General features: G+C 43.8%; 1 long non-coding RNA gene across 1 annotated transcript in view; it reads right to left on the bottom strand.

Annotated features, from left to right (window-relative positions):
- Nucleotides 1-18,470, bottom strand: part of LOC112549224 — a 31,996-nt gene extending 13,526 nt beyond the window's left edge. Inside the window, exon 1 of the long non-coding RNA XR_003092599.1 lies at nt 18,330-18,470. This is a non-coding gene — a long non-coding RNA (uncharacterized LOC112549224). The remainder of the gene's footprint in view (nt 1-18,329) is intronic.
- Between the last annotated feature and the right edge of the window lie 1,657 nt (nt 18,471-20,127).

Raw genomic sequence — 20,127 nt, 5'->3', positions numbered from 1 at the left:
TTTGTCTTGCAGCCTTGTGCCCTGCTTCATGGTCTAGTTAAATCTTCCCATGTGTTTGCATCCTCTTGATGTTAGTGTCATCAGAAAACTTGAGCAGGTACAAATTGATAGGAAGCGGGCGTGGATGCCACAAAGGACACACACGCGCGCACGCGCACACACCATGTAGTGTAGTTGGTTAAAAAAAAAAAAAAAAAGACATATAAGAGGAAAGATGAGTGGACTACAGCCAATACAGATTGCCATTACTTATGGAATGAGGGATGTTTCACAACTATGCATTAAGTGATGCGTGAAGTAATTTGAGAACCTCTGCCTCTGCAAAGCCAGTCCCCTGGCAAGTATGGCATCAGATAATACTCCTCCATCCTTGTGAAATTACAGAATGCAGTATTTGTTAGTATTGGAGATGATGAGGGGTCCTTTCTAGATGTAGCTCTTTAAAATACCTCATACAATATTGATGCAAAACAGAGGACACCTGGACATTAAACTGGGTCACTAGATTGGGTCTTTGTCTCTCGGAGGGAATTTCAGTAGTGCCTCTGACTTTCAGTGTCAGCTAAGTGAGCTTAAAAGAGCCCATAATGCAAAAGGAACTGAGTGGATACACTAATCATTTTACTATGCCAATCTTCTGTGCAGTGGCTGCCAGCATAAATACGAGGTATCCTCAGGTGGTCAGACAGGCAAAGGGTAATGTGCATGTCTGGATTGTAGGATTTCTGTGCCTAGTTCCTCCACCCATTGGTTGTCAGGCAGGCTTATCTATTTGAGAACTTTAGCAAGCAATGAAAATTGCAGTCAGCTGCCATCATAGCTATTCATACCTTTTGCCTGAGCCTAGTGTACTCCTGCGCAGGGTTATAACAACCCCCTTGCTATATCTCCAGGTATTATTTAAGTAACTTCCCATCTCACTGAACACGAAGAAGGATTTTCAGGCAAAAAAAATGCTTTTCCAAAGAGAACTGCTGCATTTTAGCTGTTATCTTGTCATTCTCCAAGAAGGCACCTCAGCCAGATGACTACAGAAGCCCTCAGGGCTACCATACGGCTACCATACAGCAGAGTATCTCAACTGCTAGTAGAGCAGGATGCAAGACGGTTCCTACAAGTTATCAGACAGATTCTATATGTGGATCCCTGATTTCTTGGCATTATCAATAAAGCCTTTTTGAAACCTGCTAAGACCATGTTGTAGATGTCAGTATCTGTTCCTTTAATTTCTAGGAAGGTAGGCAAGGGATACCAGGAGCTACCTACCTGGATCGAATAAATAAACCCACCCTATGCCAGGTTGCCTGTGGAAGTAGAGGACATCAGACATCTAAACAGCAGCCTGAAAATTATGCCCAAGAACCAGAAGTTGAAATAACTTGATTTATTTCAACTAGCAGAGCGATTTTTCTCAGTCAGTTTGCTATTAAGGATTGCAAATTACTAAGCATGGTTAGCAATGTACAACTGGCTCTATTAGAGATTCTAGCTTGTTAGAGGGTGAAAGGAAGTGGATGCTTAGTGGCTTGCAGTGTGTGTGTGTGTGTGTGTGTGTGTGTGTGTGTGTGTGTGTGTGTGTGTGTGTGTGAGAGAGAGAGAGATGGGGAGAGCCCAGAGATTGCCAATAGGTTTTCTTGAGAACCCAAGTCCAAATTTCTGATTTCCAAGGGGCAGTCAAAAATTCTCACCAAGCTGAGTGAGATGCTTCAGATACTAAGGCACGATCCATAAGTAAGCTCCATTTGCTGAAACCAAAATGGTTTCTTCATGACATTGGGCATCCCAAGGGAGGTGCAGACAGCAGTTGGTGTCCTTTTTATGGGAACCTGAACTATTTTAGTAGAAATATAGATGATACTTTCTACTCCCTGAGGGGCTTCTGGGCTTCTTTGTATTTGCCAGGAATATGTGCCAGTTCCTAGAACAAAACAATAGCACACAGTAGGGCTGTGCAAAGCTTTGGTCCTTGATTCAGTTTGGCCCAATTTGGTGGCCAAATCTCCGAACTGAATCAGAGGACCCTTTAATCTCTCCGAATCGAATTGGAACCCTTCGACTCGATTTGGAGATTTGGATAGAGAGACAGCTTTCAATGTTTTTTCTACATGCTTCTAGGTAGCAGGGGCTCATGAGTGCTGTGATGCTCGAGTACGTGGAGCTTCCCACAGAAGTGCAGGGGGCTCCCCAGCATGCTCGCCAGCAGACCTGGAAGTGGACTGGAAGCACTTCCAGTCTACTTCCAGGTCCATCAGGGAGCGCGCAAGGGCCCCCCCCCAGGCCCCTCCCCGGCTCAGTGACTGGTGCTTCCTGGTCTGGGGGGGGCACTGATTGCTGAGCCAGAGAGGTGCAGAGGACCCCCCAGGGCACTCCCCAGCAGACCTGGAGGTGGACCAGAAGTGCTTCCTGTTCACTTCTGGGTTTGCTGCTGAGCGCATGGAGCCCCCCCTCCCCCCGCACTCCTGTGGGATGCGCCATGCACCCAGCATTGCAGCACTCGTGACCTGCGCCTGCTACCTCAAGGTATGTAGAAAAAACATTTAAAGTTGTTTCTGTATGTATTGCTGATTCTCCAAATCGGCATTGAATCTTCAGATTTGGATTCAGCTGAATCGAATCAGGACAGTGATCCAAATCAAATCACTGTCCCCGACTCGGGCTGAATCTGAATCAAATAGGGCCTGCTTTGCACGCCCCTAGCCTGCGGTCTAATCCAATAACACTGTACCACCAAAGTTCCAGCAAGTTTCCAAGAAAAAGACAGCCTTGTCAAAGTAGAAGACGCTTAGCTACTTTGTTGATTAGCTGTCATGCACACACAGTCTCTTCTTTTTTGGATGTTAAAAACATTTTAATTAAAGGCAGGAAAGAGCTTACATATGCTGCCAAGCTGCTCAGTATCAGTTATTTCCTATGGATACCCAACTCACAGCTTTCCTGGATTACTTAACAGTACTGTACTAAAAGTTCTGGACTCTCTTCTGGTGGGTTTTTTTCTTTCTTGTCTTTTCCTTTTTTTAATGCAGGTGTACTGTGCAGCAACATCCGTTATAACCCAGGAACTGACAGTCTTCTCCAACACAACTATACAGGAATTCTAAAACTGCCTACTCCCTTGGACCTCAGTATAGTCCAGGAGGAATCAGAAGGGATTAGTAGGACCCCCCCCCTTTGAGCTATTAGCAACTTGTTCTTGGCTACATTTAGCCATGAAAACAGCATTTTTAGCAGCAATTACATCAGCTTGAAAAAATGGGGAAATTCAGGCTCTTGTGTCAGGCCCTCCATAATAGGATATCCTTTCCATCAGGATAAGGTCACTCTTAGGCTCCATACCAAATGTTTATGTAAGGTATTAACTTATTTTTTCCATTTGAACCAAATGATAAACTTACTGGGCTTCTTTCCCAAGCCACATACCAGTGAAGGGTAGGCGAGATTATGTACAACAGACATCCTCTAAGCACTGTCTCGTTTACACAGAACTAGACCATTTAGAACTGCTGCGACTCTTGGTAGAATGTGCAGACCGATTGAAAGGACCAGCTACTTCAACCTAGAGACTTTAGTAGATGTCTAGCTGTATGGCACCATAAATTAGCCAAGTTTGCTCACCTGGTTCAGGAGATGAGTCATTCTACCAGGACTCAAGCAGCATCAGCAGCTCCCTTGGGAATTGTACCCATCTCAGAAGTATGCAAGGCAGCAAATTGTGGTTCAGTAAAGGTTTTTCCAAAATGCTGTCTCCTAGTTGAAGCATGAAGGCTACTGGCTGTTTTTGGCAGAGCTGTGCTGTAACCTGTATTTAGATAGATTTGAAGCACTGCATTTTAGGTCACTAAGCCTGGAATGTATGTGGAAGTGACTTGGAGTAGCTAAATTACAGAGAGCATGGTTCCTGGGGATCTGAATTGCCCTCTTTCCCCGCTACTTAAGAGGTCTGGATGCTCTTGGTACATGGCAATAGAAGAATTGGGGATATGCTCAATCCAAACAAACACTTTTGGCTAATATAGTCCTATGTGGTAAGCATGCAGGAGAGAAAAACCAGATGTGCTCTCTGTGTGTTCAATCTACTCTTGAAGAATCAGCTATCATATTCCAGAGCACAAAGGAGGATGGTTCAGAGTAGAGGACATGAGCACTAAGTTTAATATTTAAGAGGGTGCAAAAGAAATACTGATTAGGTCTCTGGTTTCATTTGCTGAAACATGGTGTGTCCAGTTGAGAGTCAGGTGACTGCTTAAATGAACAGACAGTGCCTTTGCTCCATAAAGTCAATGTTCCTAAGAACAGGTTGTAAGCATATGTGTGGTCTGACCTGTATAACCCAAAGCTTTCATAACAAACATAAAAAAGATAATTTACCAATAAATATTGCAAAAACGGCATCATAAATTACCTCTGTGCTGGAGAGGAAAGAAGAGGGATTCTGTATGAGAAGCAGGTTGCCCTAGCCTCTACAGGAATGGAAACAACTAGGATACGTTCTCTTCCCCAAAATAACAAAGCAGCAAAACAAAAATTAAAGTTATTTTAATTGACTCAGCCTGTCTCCCTGGGGGGTATTGTGTTTGGGCAAGAGAACTGGAAAAACTGTTGTGCGTTCAGCTCTAGGTACAGTCAGAAATCTGGAATAAGCAGAAAATCAGCAATAATGAAAAGGAAGATTGACTGGGGAAGCACTGGAAAGAAAATGGAGCTAAAGGACAGTTTGCACTTTAATGTCAGAGACAGAGGTGGGAACGGGGGCAAGTTCTGATCTTGATTATGCTAGTGTAAATTTGACAGCAACATGGTGTTAACCCCAGTAACATCACTCTGGATTTATGCTGGTACTGAGATAAGAGAACCTGCCATACCCTGTCTTTAGACTTGTGCAAAGAAGGAATAGCTTGACTGAAAACATCAGGCTTATGGTTGTGGAATAATAAAAGTATCTACCCCTTAAAAATAGATCCTGATTTTGTTTTTCAGTGATGGTATGCATCATAAAGACAGGGAGGAGATTACAACTAAGCTTGTCCTCTACTTACTCTCTTATGACACATTCCTCTTCCACATTTTTTCAGTTTTAGAGGCATAGTGGTAACGTGCATTACTCAAAAAAATCCACTCTTATTAAGAGTCAAATGTAAGAGTTTTAGCAAAAGCAGCCCTATGTATTTAACTTAGTGACCCAGTAAAGTCACTTAGAGTATTTGAGCATTTTTCCACTTTTTTTTTTTTTAACCAGAACATCATTTCTATTGAAGCGGATTAGAACCTCAATGGATAATGTCCCTCATTGCTAGAGAAAGGAGAAAGTTCGATTTCTCGGGCTGGAGGACTAATTTTTCCAAGAGTCATTTAAGAACCACATTCGGTTACAGTTCTTAAAAACCACTTGCTCTCATTAGAAGAATCATAAGTAGGGACCTACTTAATTCATGGTTTTGCAGATAGCACAGAAAACACGAAATCTAGGATAGTCCACAAAATCTGTGAAATCAACAAAAAAAAAACCCTTGTTAAAAGTAAAATGCTGGCTTTGCAGTGGGAGCCAGCAGTCCTTGCTGCCAAGAGGGAAAGGCATCAGCTGGCAGGGTGGCATGTAGGGCAGTAGACAAGATGACAACTCTCCCCTTGTCCCTCCTCCACCCTGCTGGGGCCTCTCTGCCAAACAGCACCAAGGGCAGGACTGTGCAAAAAGGCCCACGAAATCAGCTCTGTGTGCTGTGTGTGGACCCCAAAAACTTTTGTCTCACTGCACTTTAGGTAGGTCCCTAATCATAAGGAAAACTCAGTGGCCATTTTCAACCCAACTGTAAGAAGTGTAAAGAGCAGCTTTTGTACAAGTGCTTTTGGATTCCTTGTTAACTTCTGCCATTTGTGATGGCGTTTTCTTAATTTTAAATTCTCTTCTCCCACTGTGAAAGAGAAATGAGAGAGATGGTGGAACTGAATTTAGAAACTCCTCTCAAATGTGCAAATTAAACTTTCTGAGCTCTACTGCCCTAACATCCGTAAATGAGAAATTCATAGAAAAACAATGATAGCTTCTGTAATACCTTGTCGCAGGGAATTAGTCATGTTTGTGCGAAGTTAGGCAGAAACTAGTGCAAGGTGGCACTGTAGAAACTGACTCATTCAGAGAGGCATGGGCTTCCATAGGCAGCAACCTGCTTGTCAGATGCTATAATTTATTCTGGAAACAGTGACAGGATGCACCAAAAAAGGCTCTAATTACCTTGAGGAAACCTTCCACAAGACTTTGACTTTTTTATTATTATTATCTATTTCTTATTTTCCTTGTGGAGTAGCTGGCTGGTCTTCTCTTGGGACCGATCCACTGAAATCTCCATGCAAGTCTTTCCATGGGCTACAATGGGCTTGGCATCGGACCCCCAAAGAATGGATTTCCCTTTTATCTCTCCAGTTTTCTTCCTACCCTCCATAGTCATAACAAAGCTGGTAAATGTAAGGAACACTCTCTTTTTGTTGTCTTGTGCTCCTTGCTCATCCTGGGGTTTATTTTAGCCTATAAATAGCATAATCATGGGTGCCTCCTTGTTTTTGTTTCAAGCTGCTTAGCCCCAGATCACCAACATGCGTGTTTACTGCCCTTCTGCAGCTGCTGTTGTGCTGAGATTGCTTATCTGCCTCGCGCCTGTCTGCCGAGGCTGTCTAGGTATTTCACAATCACAAAAGTTCAAAATCCTCAAAAAAAGAAAAAAGAAAATCTACTTTAAAATGGATAAGAAAACTGAATCGGAATGTTCTGGAGAAAAATCTTGCCAATGATGAATACCTCCCCTGTAATGACAGTGTTTTTTCTTCCATCCGTTCTTGACACACTGAATAGAAATATGCTGCAACAGTAGAAAGTGGGGCTTGCCCCAGCATAGTTTACTTTTGATTATTTTGGGTAAAACTATGTGCAAAAGAAGAGCATGTTATAATGGGAGCCCTACCCCCACCCTGAGGAGGAGAAGGCCAGCGAGGGATGGGGCACTGTTAAGTAGACTCGGGTCTGAGATGCTGCTGAGCTCCAGGGCCCTGCAAAGAGCATCAGGCAGGCGCTGGGATGCTATAGGAGCTGGTTTGGAGACTATGGCTGAAACTGCTGCTCAGGTACTGGGAGTACAGCCAGACCGAGAGTCAAGAAACTGAAGGACTCCAAGCAGGAATCATTAAGGCTATGCAAAATTTTGCCGGCTATTTGATTTCAACACTATCTCAACTCATTTCGTGCTCAAAACAGCGAAATCGAAATGAAACAAAGGGCTTTGAAACAGCCTCGAAACAAAATGAGGGCAGTCGAAATGTTTCGAAGCAGCCAGCCAGGTGGTGGGAGATGGGAGAACTGGGGCTGCACTGCCAGCGGCTCCGCACCCCCCTGTGGCTCAGCCCGGTGGGGAGCGCAGCCCTGGCTCTCCCTGTCTCCCACGGCCGGGTTACGCTTGGTGGGGCTGGCGGAGCCAACTGGAGCGCAGCACCAGCTCTGCCTGCCTCCCGCCACCGGCCTGCGCTCTGATCGGCTCTGCTCAACAGAACGGAGCAGGGCTGTCAAAATGAAACACTGTTGCATCGAAATGGATGTTGAAGCAGAATGCTGCTGTTTTACACAGCCGTAGTAATCGCCTGGCTGCTAACTGGATAATGACTAAGCTTGACCTGAAGGCTCTGCTAATGAGATCCATGACAGTGTGCTTTCACAGCCTACTGGGAGAGAGGTGGGTCAGATGACCAGAAGAGGAGGGGCCAAGGGCATTATAAGCCCAGAGCCAATGATGAGGCCTCAGACTGGCCCTTGAGAGGCTCAGAGAGGGAGCTCTGCAGAGCCCAGAGTGAAGCAAGCCCTACGGGATGCTTATGTTGAGGTGAAGTGATTGATGTTGCTGTTTTAAATTCTGTGAGGCTTGGAAGCAGCTAGAGGGGTGGTGGAAGGAGGCCACTGAAGGTGCCTAGGGGAAAGTGTTTTAGGGCGAGCCCCATGGGAAGGTAAGATGCACAAGACAAGGGTCAAGTAGATGCCCACACCCCAGAATTGGCCATGAAGGCATACACAGGCTTACCTACCATAAACTCAAAAGAAAAAAGAGAAAGGGGACATTTATAGACATGCTCCCACAGGCAGGGGGATGCTTTAATTAGCACAGCTCCAAGAGCACTTGGAGCAGCATGTGTATCAACATCCCCATACTGAAAAATGATGACAAGGTGCTTTGAACTAAAGCTCACTGAACGAGCTTTAGTTTAATGTTCCCTGCCGTCATTTTTCAGTGCAGGGACACTGATGCACTTGATGCTGGTGTCTGCTGGAGCGCGGTAATTGCCACGCTCCAGCGAGACTTGATTAATCAAGTCTACTCTGATGTGCTTTAATTACAGTGCATCAGAGCAGCCTCCCTGCACATGTCTAGGAGCCCAGAGAAACTAAGATCTCTGCTGCTACACAGGGAATTCAAACTGGCAACATGGTTAACCAAGAAGAGTCTCCCAGACTTATCATTTGTAGCATCAACGCATGGCAGGCGAGAGGGGGGCATACACCAGGTGGCCAGAGAGCTAAGCAGGCTGGAACAAGATGCCAGGGGAAGACAGACTGGCTGAGGCACCTCAAGCTTGTTACACATGTCTGTACTTGCAACTTACGGTGAGTTCTGTATAGTTGTTGTATAAGTAATATGTGTGCACTGCTACTCTGCAATCAGGACAGCCTTGATTTGTATCATTGCAGCCCCAAAACACTACTGTTTCAAAACAAACGCTCCATATCTGGACTAGACAAACTGAGGTTTCTCTACTGCTCTTCTGTGCAAGCATTTTTGGACTTCCTCTCATGCTGTGTATTTTCAGGACACCTACAGGAAGGCAGTGGAATTGGGAGATAAAATTGGACAAAATTCCCATGATTCTTCTCATCTTATCATCCAACTGGCTTTTGTAAGCCAGCCAATGCTATTTTCAAGGCACTGATAGACAGCATAAAGGAAGTGCTGGCAAATGCTGCAATGCACACTGAACATAAACAGCCTGTCGCAACTCATCTAAAGATGTACAATGCCTGCACAATCAGGGCATCTGAGGAGGAAAAGGAAGCCGACATGGAACAAACACTTCTTAATCTTTTCCTGGTCTCTGACACCTACCAGTGATAGATGGGGCAGAAAGGTGCTTTGGAATTGAGGTGACCATGAGTTGCAACAAAATCTCAAGATGTCAAAAGTTGTCATCTTCCTGTTCAAGTGCTGCAGGCTCCAAGGCAAGCTTGTACCAATTGCATTGGAGCACTCTATACTGAGGGGAGACCTCATCTGCAAGTTCGCTCTCCCTTATTGCCTCCAGTCAGTTGTTAACCAGTTGGTGTTGACAGATTTGTTGTTTGCGCTGTTTCGGTGGAGAAGCATGCTTCTATTAAGATGGTGTGTTTTTTCCCAGCACTGCTACCACCATCCCCCAGGATCACAAAGCTGAGTAACACAGTGAAGTTTCTTGGCAAGTCTGCAAGCTTGGGACTCCCAAATCATATTAAGTTACTAATGGGGCATGCGCGCCTATTTTCTTTGACAACCCCTCCAAGATCTCTTTCCCGCCCCCTTTCTCTTCCCCTGGCTCCCACCCCCACACTCCCCATCAAGCACATGAACGTCATAGCCTGGATATGTGTGCATCAGCAGGAAGGGGTATTTCTTCAGGTCCTGAGGCCCCATTATCAGTTGCCAGCCTAATCTGGAACGGCCTGCAAAGGTCTAAAATGCCAAGATGTTTCCTGCAACGAGAGGTGGAACTCTTGCTGCTATGGACTTAGATGGCATTGCTAGTCCTCTGGGCATTCTAGTAGCTTAACCTCTGGTTCCTTGATATGTTAATGCCTCTATTGAGCACTTCAATGGAAGAAAGGGATATTTATTTTGGAGTAGTCCCAGAGTGATAGTTGATGTATCTTTGAGAGACTGAAAGATAGAGGGAAGTGCCTGATATCCAAATATGTGCTATCTCTGATAGCTGCTTGCTACATTTTGCACAACCTTCAGTGAGAGGAAGGGAGAGCACCTTGAGGATGGGTGGGAAGAGAAGGCTGTTAAGTTCTCTGTGTATTTCGAACAATTGAAGAGTAGGCCTCAGCTACTATAGTTTCTATGGGAGCTGTAGTAAATTGTTTTGGAACCCCATTTCCCCTGGCTCTTTTTAGTCTTGATAGAGCTTGCAGATTTTAAAGACTTTTACAAAATAGTCCCTTTTGTTTGGATCCCAGAGATCTGAAGGGAGAATGGCAAGGGGTTGGGTGTCTAACTTTGGGGAAAAGCTACCAAGTATACCACACAGGTAGGCTACTAATTTCACCCTTTTGTGGAAGAGAGTAAAGGAGAGAGAGATAAGCAGAGGTTGGCTAATAATAGCTTGTGTATTTCTGGAGACATGTATCTGAGAAATATTCTCCAAAAAATCATAGGAGACTTCTGATTGAAAAGTTAGTGGGCAAGCTGGTAGAATATGCCAAGCTGTTTTGGTTTTTTGTTTGTTTTTTTTGCCTGGATGGCATCCCTAGATCTGGTGCAGGAGTGGAAGACAGCCATTTGTTACATGGGCAGTCCTGAGAGGGCTGCATTGTCTTGCAGTTTCCAAGCTAAATTTTTCTCTTTGTCTTAATTATTTTTTTAACCAATAAGCTCTGCAGTAGCCTAAGGGTCTATATCTTAACATTTTTGTCTTACAAAAGTATTGCAAAAATGCAAGTTATCATGCCACCAGGGTTCCCAACCCAGGTAAAAAAAAAAGTTACTGACAAAATGAGGGTATGAAAAGAAGAAAGACATGGTTACCATAGTAGAACATAACCATAGTTGAATCTACACAACATAATCGGGGTTACATCAAGGAAGTACATTTGTGTGTGCACAGAAATGCACACAACTATGAATTGCAGCTAAGAATTATTTTAACCATCCTTAAAATCCTTCTACTTGTGTTTGTACATTGAAACATCAACACTGTTAACCATTGTAGTAGTAATTTGCTTCATCCTAGACTCACCCCCATCTCTGTCCTGCCTGGTGCTTCAGACTGCCCAGGGCCCTGCAGCCCTGCCTAACTTTGAGAAGAGCAGCCATTGCAGGCTGCTGCTGATGATGATGATGAAGCAAGTATTGCCCCACTCGTAAGTTGGAAGCATGAGGGCCAGAAAGCCAGCAGCAGATAGAATGGTCAATGGCAATAAGATCTTGGGTGCCCAAAGGAGGGCTGTAAAGGCATTCATAGATGATGTGGTTGGCTGTCTGAGCTTGAGCACCACACCTGGAGCTAGTGTCTTTGGAGAAGCCCCAAGAGTGCATGCTTGCCTTAAACTGCCCAGTGTCCATTCTGAGATGGTTAAGAGCAGTCCAGGCCCTGTGGGGTAGCTTCCAAACTGAAGGGTGGAAGCTGGTGTTGAGGATGAAGTTCTCTAGCCACAGTTCTTGTTTAGCATGTTTCCTGCTCCACTGATGGGCGGCCCATGCTGCAGGTGACATGCCATCTGTAGATTTGGTGAGCTTATTGGACTGAGTGGAGAACAGGTTCCGAGACTTCAGACAGTAGTTGGTTTTCTGGCTTGTGGCTACTAGACTAGAGTGTAAAGAATGGTTTAGATCTTGGGTTTTCAGGCCTAGGGCCAAGGTAGCATTGTCTCTGGATGTCGGGGGTTGTGAGGAGAAAGAGAATGCCTGAGAGGACTGGTAAGCAGTCAGCTGGGGTTTGCATAAGGCATCCAGTAATGGTCCTCATGATGCTGTTAAGGGTAGAATCCACTAACTTGCTGTGCATGTTCTGGCCTCGTACTGGTGCACAGTACCCAACAGGTGCATACGCCAGTGCCAAAGTGGAGGTGCAGAGTGTTTGGAAACTTGCACCTGAGGTGGTGCCAGCAAGGCAATGGATAAGAGCTCCTCTACTGTTAATCTTACCATAGTGTAATATGTAATAGTAATAGTGTAACAATGTTCAAGTGTCCAGTTGCCAATCTTTCAGAGATCTATTTGGTAGCCATATTGGTCTGAGACAAAAAGAAATGCAAAACTCTAGACCTCTTGGTTCAGAGATGATACCTTTTATTAGACCAACTAAGAAATTGGAACAAAAAAATTTTTTCTGCAAGCTTTCAGGCACACGTGCTCTTCCTCAGATTCAGAGAACATTAAAGATGGTAAAAGTCCCCATAGGTAGAAAATAAATTTGACTTCTATTTCTTTCTTCACTTGGTTGTTATTTAGGTGGAAGGCTCTTGCCACTGTTTAATGAGGCTGAGCTGGAGACACCGCTTATGGAAGTGATCGGCAAGGGTGTTCATGTCTGATGTCAAAGTGGAGTCAATGGCTTCTCCTGGTCTTCTCCATCAGTACCTCTTTGAGGAAAGCTAACGCCACACTTTTGTTGCCATCCTCATGTTCGGATTGCTACCAGCCTAGTAGCATGTAGGACTGTTAGCCATTGCAGACAGCATAGGCAGATGCAGTGGCAGCACATGACTGGGGGAAGAGGCTAAGGAGACTCCCACATGCTACAAAACCCTGACAGGGAGGTCCCTGCAGGTGCTGTACTCCTGCTCTGGTACAAGGTGGTGCTGCTGCATCTGTCCCTCAACACCTCTTACATCCAGCCTCATTCTGATGATAGATTTTCAGTCAAGCTCATGATTTCTTAGTGGCTTTTAGGGTTTGTCTGTTTTGTTGTTTACAGATGGTTCTCTTTTTTTCACCAATGTTATAGATGACCATATTTAATCCCCCCCCCCGGGTAGCCTTGCACTACCAGTCTCTGGCCACAGAAGCCAAGCCATGCAGCACTGAACCATATAGTGTATCTTGGGGGAGAAACCAAATAGTTTTCCTGGGTGCCAAAAAACTGGGACTTAACAACACCATTGGTTTTTATGACTCAATATAACTAACAACCCCTCTCTCCTGCAAACTATTTTCTTTGCCTGCTTCCCTTTTCAAGTGCTTGAACTTCCTAACATCATTAAGTTCAACTAAAGCAATTGTTCTAACTTTCACTTAGCCTGGGCTGTGACAGTTTGTCTCCTAGGCCTGATGAACAGCACCTGAGGCCTGAAAGCTTGTTTCCTACCTTTCCCAACTGTATGAATTGGTTCAATAAAAAGAAAATGGCCCCACCTCCCAAACCAGGCAATCAGAATGTGACATGGGTGTCTGAACTCCTTATGAGCTGGAATCCAATGACGGACTGGCCACACCTGTGAGATGACATCCGGTCAGGTTGTCTTTGGATCCGTAGAAGGCACAAAAGTGAGCAGTGGCCAGGTAGCTGGCAAAGCAGTATGGAACAGGCCTGGGATAGTTTGGGAGCTGTTCAGGAGCTGCTTCAGGATGGTGTTACATCAGCAACTCTTTTTGTTATTAGTAAATGTGTTGCACATCTCAGAAAACCCCCTTCTTCAGTCAAGTGAATAACGCATGTTCAAACACCAGATGATTCGCAATGAAACTATGCTTGTGGACATAGGCAATTTTAATGCAAAGCAGTTTAAATCCATCCAAACCAAAGGTCAAGCGTAGACAAGCCCAAAAAGACAATGCAGCATGTGAACAATAGCTGGTAGAATCCAGGCTAAAGGTGAGCCAGGATTAGTCATGTGTAGTGGGTGCAGCTTTCAGTTCTATATATGGCTAATATCTTTGGAGGCTGATCCTGTAAATCGTAATTCATCCAGGAATCCTTAATCATGTGAATAATCTCCCTGAAATCAAACTAATCACTTTAATACACTCCACCCAGCTTCTAAATATGATTGACTAATTCCTTGTGTGTAACAAAAATTGTTTGTAACAAAAGCGTCTGAATTGTATTAGGGGAACTGATGCATTTCCCAAACTGGCTTAAAGTTTCAATACCTTTCAAATGTGAAAGTAAGAAAAGTGTGGGTGAGAAGTAGCAGCACTGGACTATTTATATTGCTTAGAGCTAGTATGTCACACCATTATGAATCAATGGATTATTTTAGTTGTGATGGGCAGTCTGATAATAAACAGAAGGGTGTTATGCTGCCAGAAGTAAAGCTAAGAATAACTACAAGGAATTTGAGAAAATGTGCCCAGTGTCTTTGTAAAAGATTTCAATATTGTAAATTTAAAAATGAATTAATTATTGTTCCTACTGCTGGGAATGAAAGACAATGCAAAAAGAGATGGTATTTGCAACTGATAGTGGTGTTAAATGATAAGTAGCCAAATATCACTGAGGCAAAGTGCTTGAGACTTGGCAACAAAAACTTAAGCACTTCTTCTAGAAAAATGGCAAGGATATAAACTGATACAGTTCATCTGGACATCTGTACACTTAAAATATTTAAATTATGCTGGAAAAAGGCAAGTTATTTTAACCAGTTAGAGAAAAATAATCATAATTTTAGCAGTTTTAACTAAAAAATGGTGAAATTCTCAAAGGAATTAAGATGATATTTCTCCAGTTGCTCAATACACGCACTTTTCAACAGTTAAAATTGCATGCAAATAGAAGTATGCAAAAATTTAAGTTATTAAATTGACAGGTTCTGGGTGTTGTGGCCAATTTCTCTGACACATTTTGCAGCAATCAAAACCAGGCCTGGTTTTTTTCCCCCTATGAATACTGACATTTTTTTTCATCAGAGCATAGAAGAGAGCTCTTGAGCCCAAAAGACCAAACTTTGCTACATAACATGGTTTTCATCTAAAACATGCATTTGCATTCTCTGATATCAATGTTGTTGTATCACAAGACTATAGAAAGGAAGACCAGTGTAATCAGAAATAATAATGGTCTTCAGAAACTGGTGGAGATCTAATATGCAGTGATGGGCACCCTGTTGGCATCATATAATAATGCTGTTCTTAACTTGTCTAGGTGTCCTTTTCTTCCCTTTTAATACAGGCATGTCAAGTTTTTTAATGCCCATGTGATGGAACACAAAGTAGTACAGAGAGCTGAGAAAAAGGAAACAAGGGAATTAATTGTAAGCCCCATAAGGGAATTGCAGAGGGTTAAGACAGCAAAAAGCCCTGCCTCAAATTACCACAGGGTGGCAGTGTTGCATTTCTATTATAAAGAAACTAAAACTTAGCCCACTAAGGTGGTACTTAATTTTACTACTACAGTAGTACTTTGCTTGTACCGGTAGGGTGAATTTAATTATAATAATATTTCTATATGAGCAGTTTTATCCAGTTATTCTACCTGGGTGCAGGTCCACTCTGAAAAGTGACTGTAAAAAGGGGCACCTTCCTACCCGAAGTCAGCTGTGTATCTCTAGTGACAAATGAGCATTAGCACCGCAAAGCCAACAAGCGTAGCTAACAGAGCAGGCTGCCTTCTGCTACTTGAATCATCAGCAGAACCAATAACTGAATGCCATACACTGGTGCCTCTGCGAACTCTGCAGGCATATCCAGGCTGATGCAGTTATAACCTGCCCTGCAGAGCAAGGTACTGATGTGCAGAAGGGAAGAAAACAGTTTCACTCCAAGAGCTGAGGCTGAATTTGCCAGGCAGGTACTTAAATATGACATACTACTCACAAACTGGAATGGGAATTATAGCTGGGCAATAAATTGTTGCCTATTCTAGACAAAAATTGGCCATGGTGTTGTGTGGCTTCCTGCTTCTGACCAAGACTAAGGGTTTAACAGATCTGCTAGTGACATAAAGGGCCATGTGCAAGTCCTCTGCGATGAGTGGGTTTCTCACTGCAATATCTGTAGGTCATGTGTTTGACCACTCTGTGCATCAGGCTTATCAGTATTCATCTGCTCTCTGCTTAAAACCACTCTAACACTGACCTCAGGAAACTTCCTTTGTGCTTTTTTAAAAAATGGTGTCCTTGCACAAGATGTCAAATTTCCAACTCTCTCTGCCAATTTCAGAGTGCAGAAACATTCAGTTTCTATCAAAATAATGAAACAAAATATTTCAACATGTCCATTCAGTGAAAAATTCCAATATTTCAACTACTCATCTCAAATTAGGCTGAAAATGGAATGGAATTTTCCACAGGATAGAAATTGTGAATTTTTTTTTCCTGTTTTGTTTTGAACCAGCTGCAATTTATTATTTGTGCAGAGTCTACTAGATCTGGCCAAAGCTAGATCTTGCCTTTCTGAATCCCTAGAACTTCCCCATCCTTAAATTGGCCGACATTCAGATTGGTCCTTATTTGGGCAGCTCCTCTATACCAAACAATCTAAACCCGGACCTGAACTCCCACTGACTTTGGAAAGTTCTGATCTGATTCTAAATTTTCCAGCTCAGCTCTATTTCTAGTTGTTACTAACATTCACCCTGCTATAAATACAGATAACTAAACCACTGCAGCAATCACTGCTGAGCTTGAGAAAACAGAGGTGAGTCACATGAGGGAGATGAAAGTCAGTACTAAGTGCCATGATTACTCTATCAAAGTGATTTCTTAAAAAGTCCTTCCCCCAAACAATAGCATCAGATGATATAAACTGGTGACACTTTCTAATCTGGGCTCATGGACTAACTGGCCTGTGTTTGTTGCTTAGCTGTCAGATTGGATATGTAGTTATAGTTGCAGTGTTTAAAAGCCTGTGGCAACATAAGATGCTTGCAATGGAAAAGTGACCATTCACACCTTCATGAGTTGTTATAAGCTATCAGTTGTACAAGTATGTGTGTGTGGAGGTAAAGCAGTTGTCTTGCCCTGTCATTAAGACTGTTGCATACAAGTCCTGTCTGTTGACAAAATGTATCAATATCGCAGCAAAAAGCAGTGGCAGATCCAGGACAAATGCAATGGATTTAGCAGCACAAGAAATGATAGCAGACTGAGTGGGAATATGTGAATGCAAGAACAGTTTCAGCCCCGTTCCAGGTCCCCTTTTGTCTTCTGAGTGCTGCCGTTGCTGGAGGATGGAAAAATACAAGTTAAGAGGAGCCCCAGTGACAGAGTAGCTGTCATGAAAGGTGGCTATAGTAGTGGTATTCATGACATGGATAATTCAAACGTTTTCACAGCATCATAAATCACCTGCTTATTGCCTAAGTGTATGTCTACACTGCAATCCAAGAGGATGAGGTGCTCACATTGACACGTCTGGGCTAGCAGCAGCATAAAGGCAAAATGCAAGAAATACTCATAAATGTGTGGCCAGTCACAGCATGCTAAACTGCCATCACCTGTGAGATCTCTCTGATCTGCATTCACACTTTTCAACTGTAATGTGTAGACTATTATTAGGCACCCCCACACACTTGCTGACTTTCTGACTCTCCTATGTGGTGGCACATTTGGTCTAGCTTATTTCCCTCATTTATTATCTTTGATATAAAAGCAAAAGCCAGCCCTGGGTGGATAGATGGAGCCAAGGGATTCTTTTATTCATATATTTTAATTACTTTGTGCATTGTTTTGCAACATGGTCAGCCAATAGTGTAACTTGGGATGGGAAAGTCACCCACTTGGAGGGGGCACCAGAATGGTAGCTTTGTGGGAAATCCATGGTGCTGCAGCAGCAGGAACCCCATGCCATGGCTATCATAGCAACTGCTGAGTGCAATATCTCCACTACTGCTATAACAGCAGCTATGACAACCGGCTACTCCATGTCAGCAGCAGATGGGTGGTTTGAGTTCCTGGAGCAGGTATGATTGATCCCTCCCTCTTCCTCTGCTCTGGCGTGCTTGGCACACACCCACCCACCATGGTTTTGCTTGGGGCTAGCCTGCCTCCCTCCCCAGGCAGGGCTTTCCCAGGGTACAAAACCTACTAGTTTTTGGGTTACCAAAACTAGTAGGTTTTGTACCTTGGGAACAAAGCTACTATGAAGGTTGGTTATAAAGAAGATGGAGATAGACTCTTCTTTATGGCTGCAGGGAGCAGGACAAGAAGCAATGGTCTTAAATTGTACCAAGGGTTATTTAAGTTGGATATGCAGAAGAACTTTCTCACTATGTGAGTGGTTAAGCATTGGCACAGGTTACCTAGAGACCTTGTGGGATCTCCAAATTTAGAAGGCTTTAAGAGCAGGTTAGGCAAGCACTTAGCTGGCATGATTTAGTGAGGGATGATCCTCCCTTGTCCTAAGGTCCCTTTCAACCCTACCTTTCTATGGATCATGTTCTGTGGGCTCTGTAGCTTCTCCCATAGTCGCATCATCACACGGCTGCTTTCCTCAGCAGGATTACTAGGGATCTACTTAAATTGTTTAGTTTCTCTGCAATTTTGCAGGTTGGTCACAGTAGAAATAGTAAATTCCACAGATATTTCCTGGATGTGCTCATACACAATATACAACGAAGTAAATTATACAAAGTTGTACAAAAAAAATCTAGATATACTAATTCATGCTTACCTTAATAAAAACAATCCATTAAAGTATGCGAATGCCCCACCGGAGGGAGGAGGGACAAGGTGGCAGCTGCTGTCTGGTGTGTAGCTGGAGCCAGGCAGAGCAGTCCTCAGCAAGACAACTGCTGCCCTTCATGCCACCCCCCCCAGCTGGTGCCTTGCCTCCTGGGCGGGCTGCAAGGCTGGGCCATAGTGGCAGCAAGGATCATTGGCTCCCACTAGAGAGCCTGCATTTTACTTTTATTAAGTTTTTTAATTTTTTTTTAAGTTGATTTCACAGATAATCACATATTTCACATTTTCCACAAATCCACAAAATCATGAGTTGAGTAGACCCTTATTCATTACATATATGTTTGTTTGTTTTTTAATCCCCTAACACTGACAAAACAGCATATGGATGGGGTTGGACTCTTACACAAAATTGTTGTGTATGGGAACTGGAAAGTGAGCTCCTTGGGAACCACTGAGATGCTTTAGTGATCTGTAATATCATAAAGCTGAAAAGAGGTCCACTCTGTTCAGGTGTTCTCTGCACCACAGTTATTGGTGATCCTGAAGTGATTGACTGGAGTGATTTTAGTTTGCTGCTTCATACCCTTGACAAATAACACGTTTCATGTTTCTGTAAGCTTCAGCAACTGTTTCTCCTTTCACTCAACTCTGTCTCAGGGCTATGATAAATTGTAGGAGCAGGAGGTGAACCCCCACAATTCCTGACCTGCTGTGTGTGTGCGCTTTCTAGCCCAAGGGTTTTATGACTATCAGAAGTAGCCGGGCACTGCAAAATGTGGAACTAGATTTTGAAGCCCCTTGGGGTGCAGACAGAACTGACAATTTTCACCCGATCAAGCCACAGAAAGCGGTTTCCAGTGCTGGCTGGGGACCCCCTGGAATGAGCTCCCTCTGCTCCCTTTCCCCCCTCCCATTCTGAAACAGGGACAGGCTGGGAGAGAGAATGGCTGTTGCTAGGGGAAACCAGCTGCAGGGTCTCAGCCAGCAGCTGGATTCCCCTCCCCCTTGAACCAACAGTGAACTTCTGTTTGGTCCGGAGGATGGTTGCAACTCAAAACGTTTCCTGCAAAGCATTCTTAGTTACAGCGGGGAACTGCACTTCTGTCTGCGCCCATAGTGTTTGGGTCCAGAATTTTAGTTCAGGTCATTTAGAGAAGTTGGATCTGGGTTTCTATTTTGAGCATGTCCAGATGGATTGTTTTTTGGCCCTGTTAAGCCAATGGGAGTCTTGCCATTGCCTGCAATGGGACTAAGACTTCATTCCCAAAGTTTCTGGGTGTATTTTTGGATTTAGGGTTTGGTTTTGGCTAATTTCCAGGACATCAAGGTCCATTTTTAATAATGTTAGTTCTCTGAGGGTGTTGTCTCTAGTTATTCTCATTTCTGGGAAGTTGCATTCCTGCAGAGCTTCAGCAGCAAGAAGTGTGATAAACAACGCCAAGTGTGACTCCTCAGACTGAGACCCAACACCAAGATTGTTGTTGCAGCATTTAAGGGATCATAAGACACTCTTAGAGAGTATTTAGAGGCAACACATAATGCTTTAGCCATGTCCTTTGCTGTCATCTCCAAGCCCTTTGAGAAATGATCTAATTTAGAAGATCTGCTCCCCCATGCAGAGTTTGCTATTTAGCCAGTATGCCAGATATTGTGACACTTGTATTGCTTACGTGTTGGGGGAGTGATTCCAAAAGACTTTTTTTTTTTCTCTACATTTGGCTGCTAGGACGGGGCTGTCCAACTCATGGCCCATGGGCCACATGCAACCCAAAAGGGGTTAACTTGCA

This window comes from Alligator sinensis, unplaced genomic scaffold (assembly GCF_000455745.1).
Source record: "Alligator sinensis unplaced genomic scaffold, ASM45574v1 scaffold755_2, whole genome shotgun sequence".
NCBI classification, from domain to species: domain Eukaryota; kingdom Metazoa; phylum Chordata; order Crocodylia; family Alligatoridae; genus Alligator; species Alligator sinensis.
The sequence above is the reverse complement of the archived record's forward strand: the minus strand, read 5'-3'. Positions and strand labels throughout refer to the sequence as shown.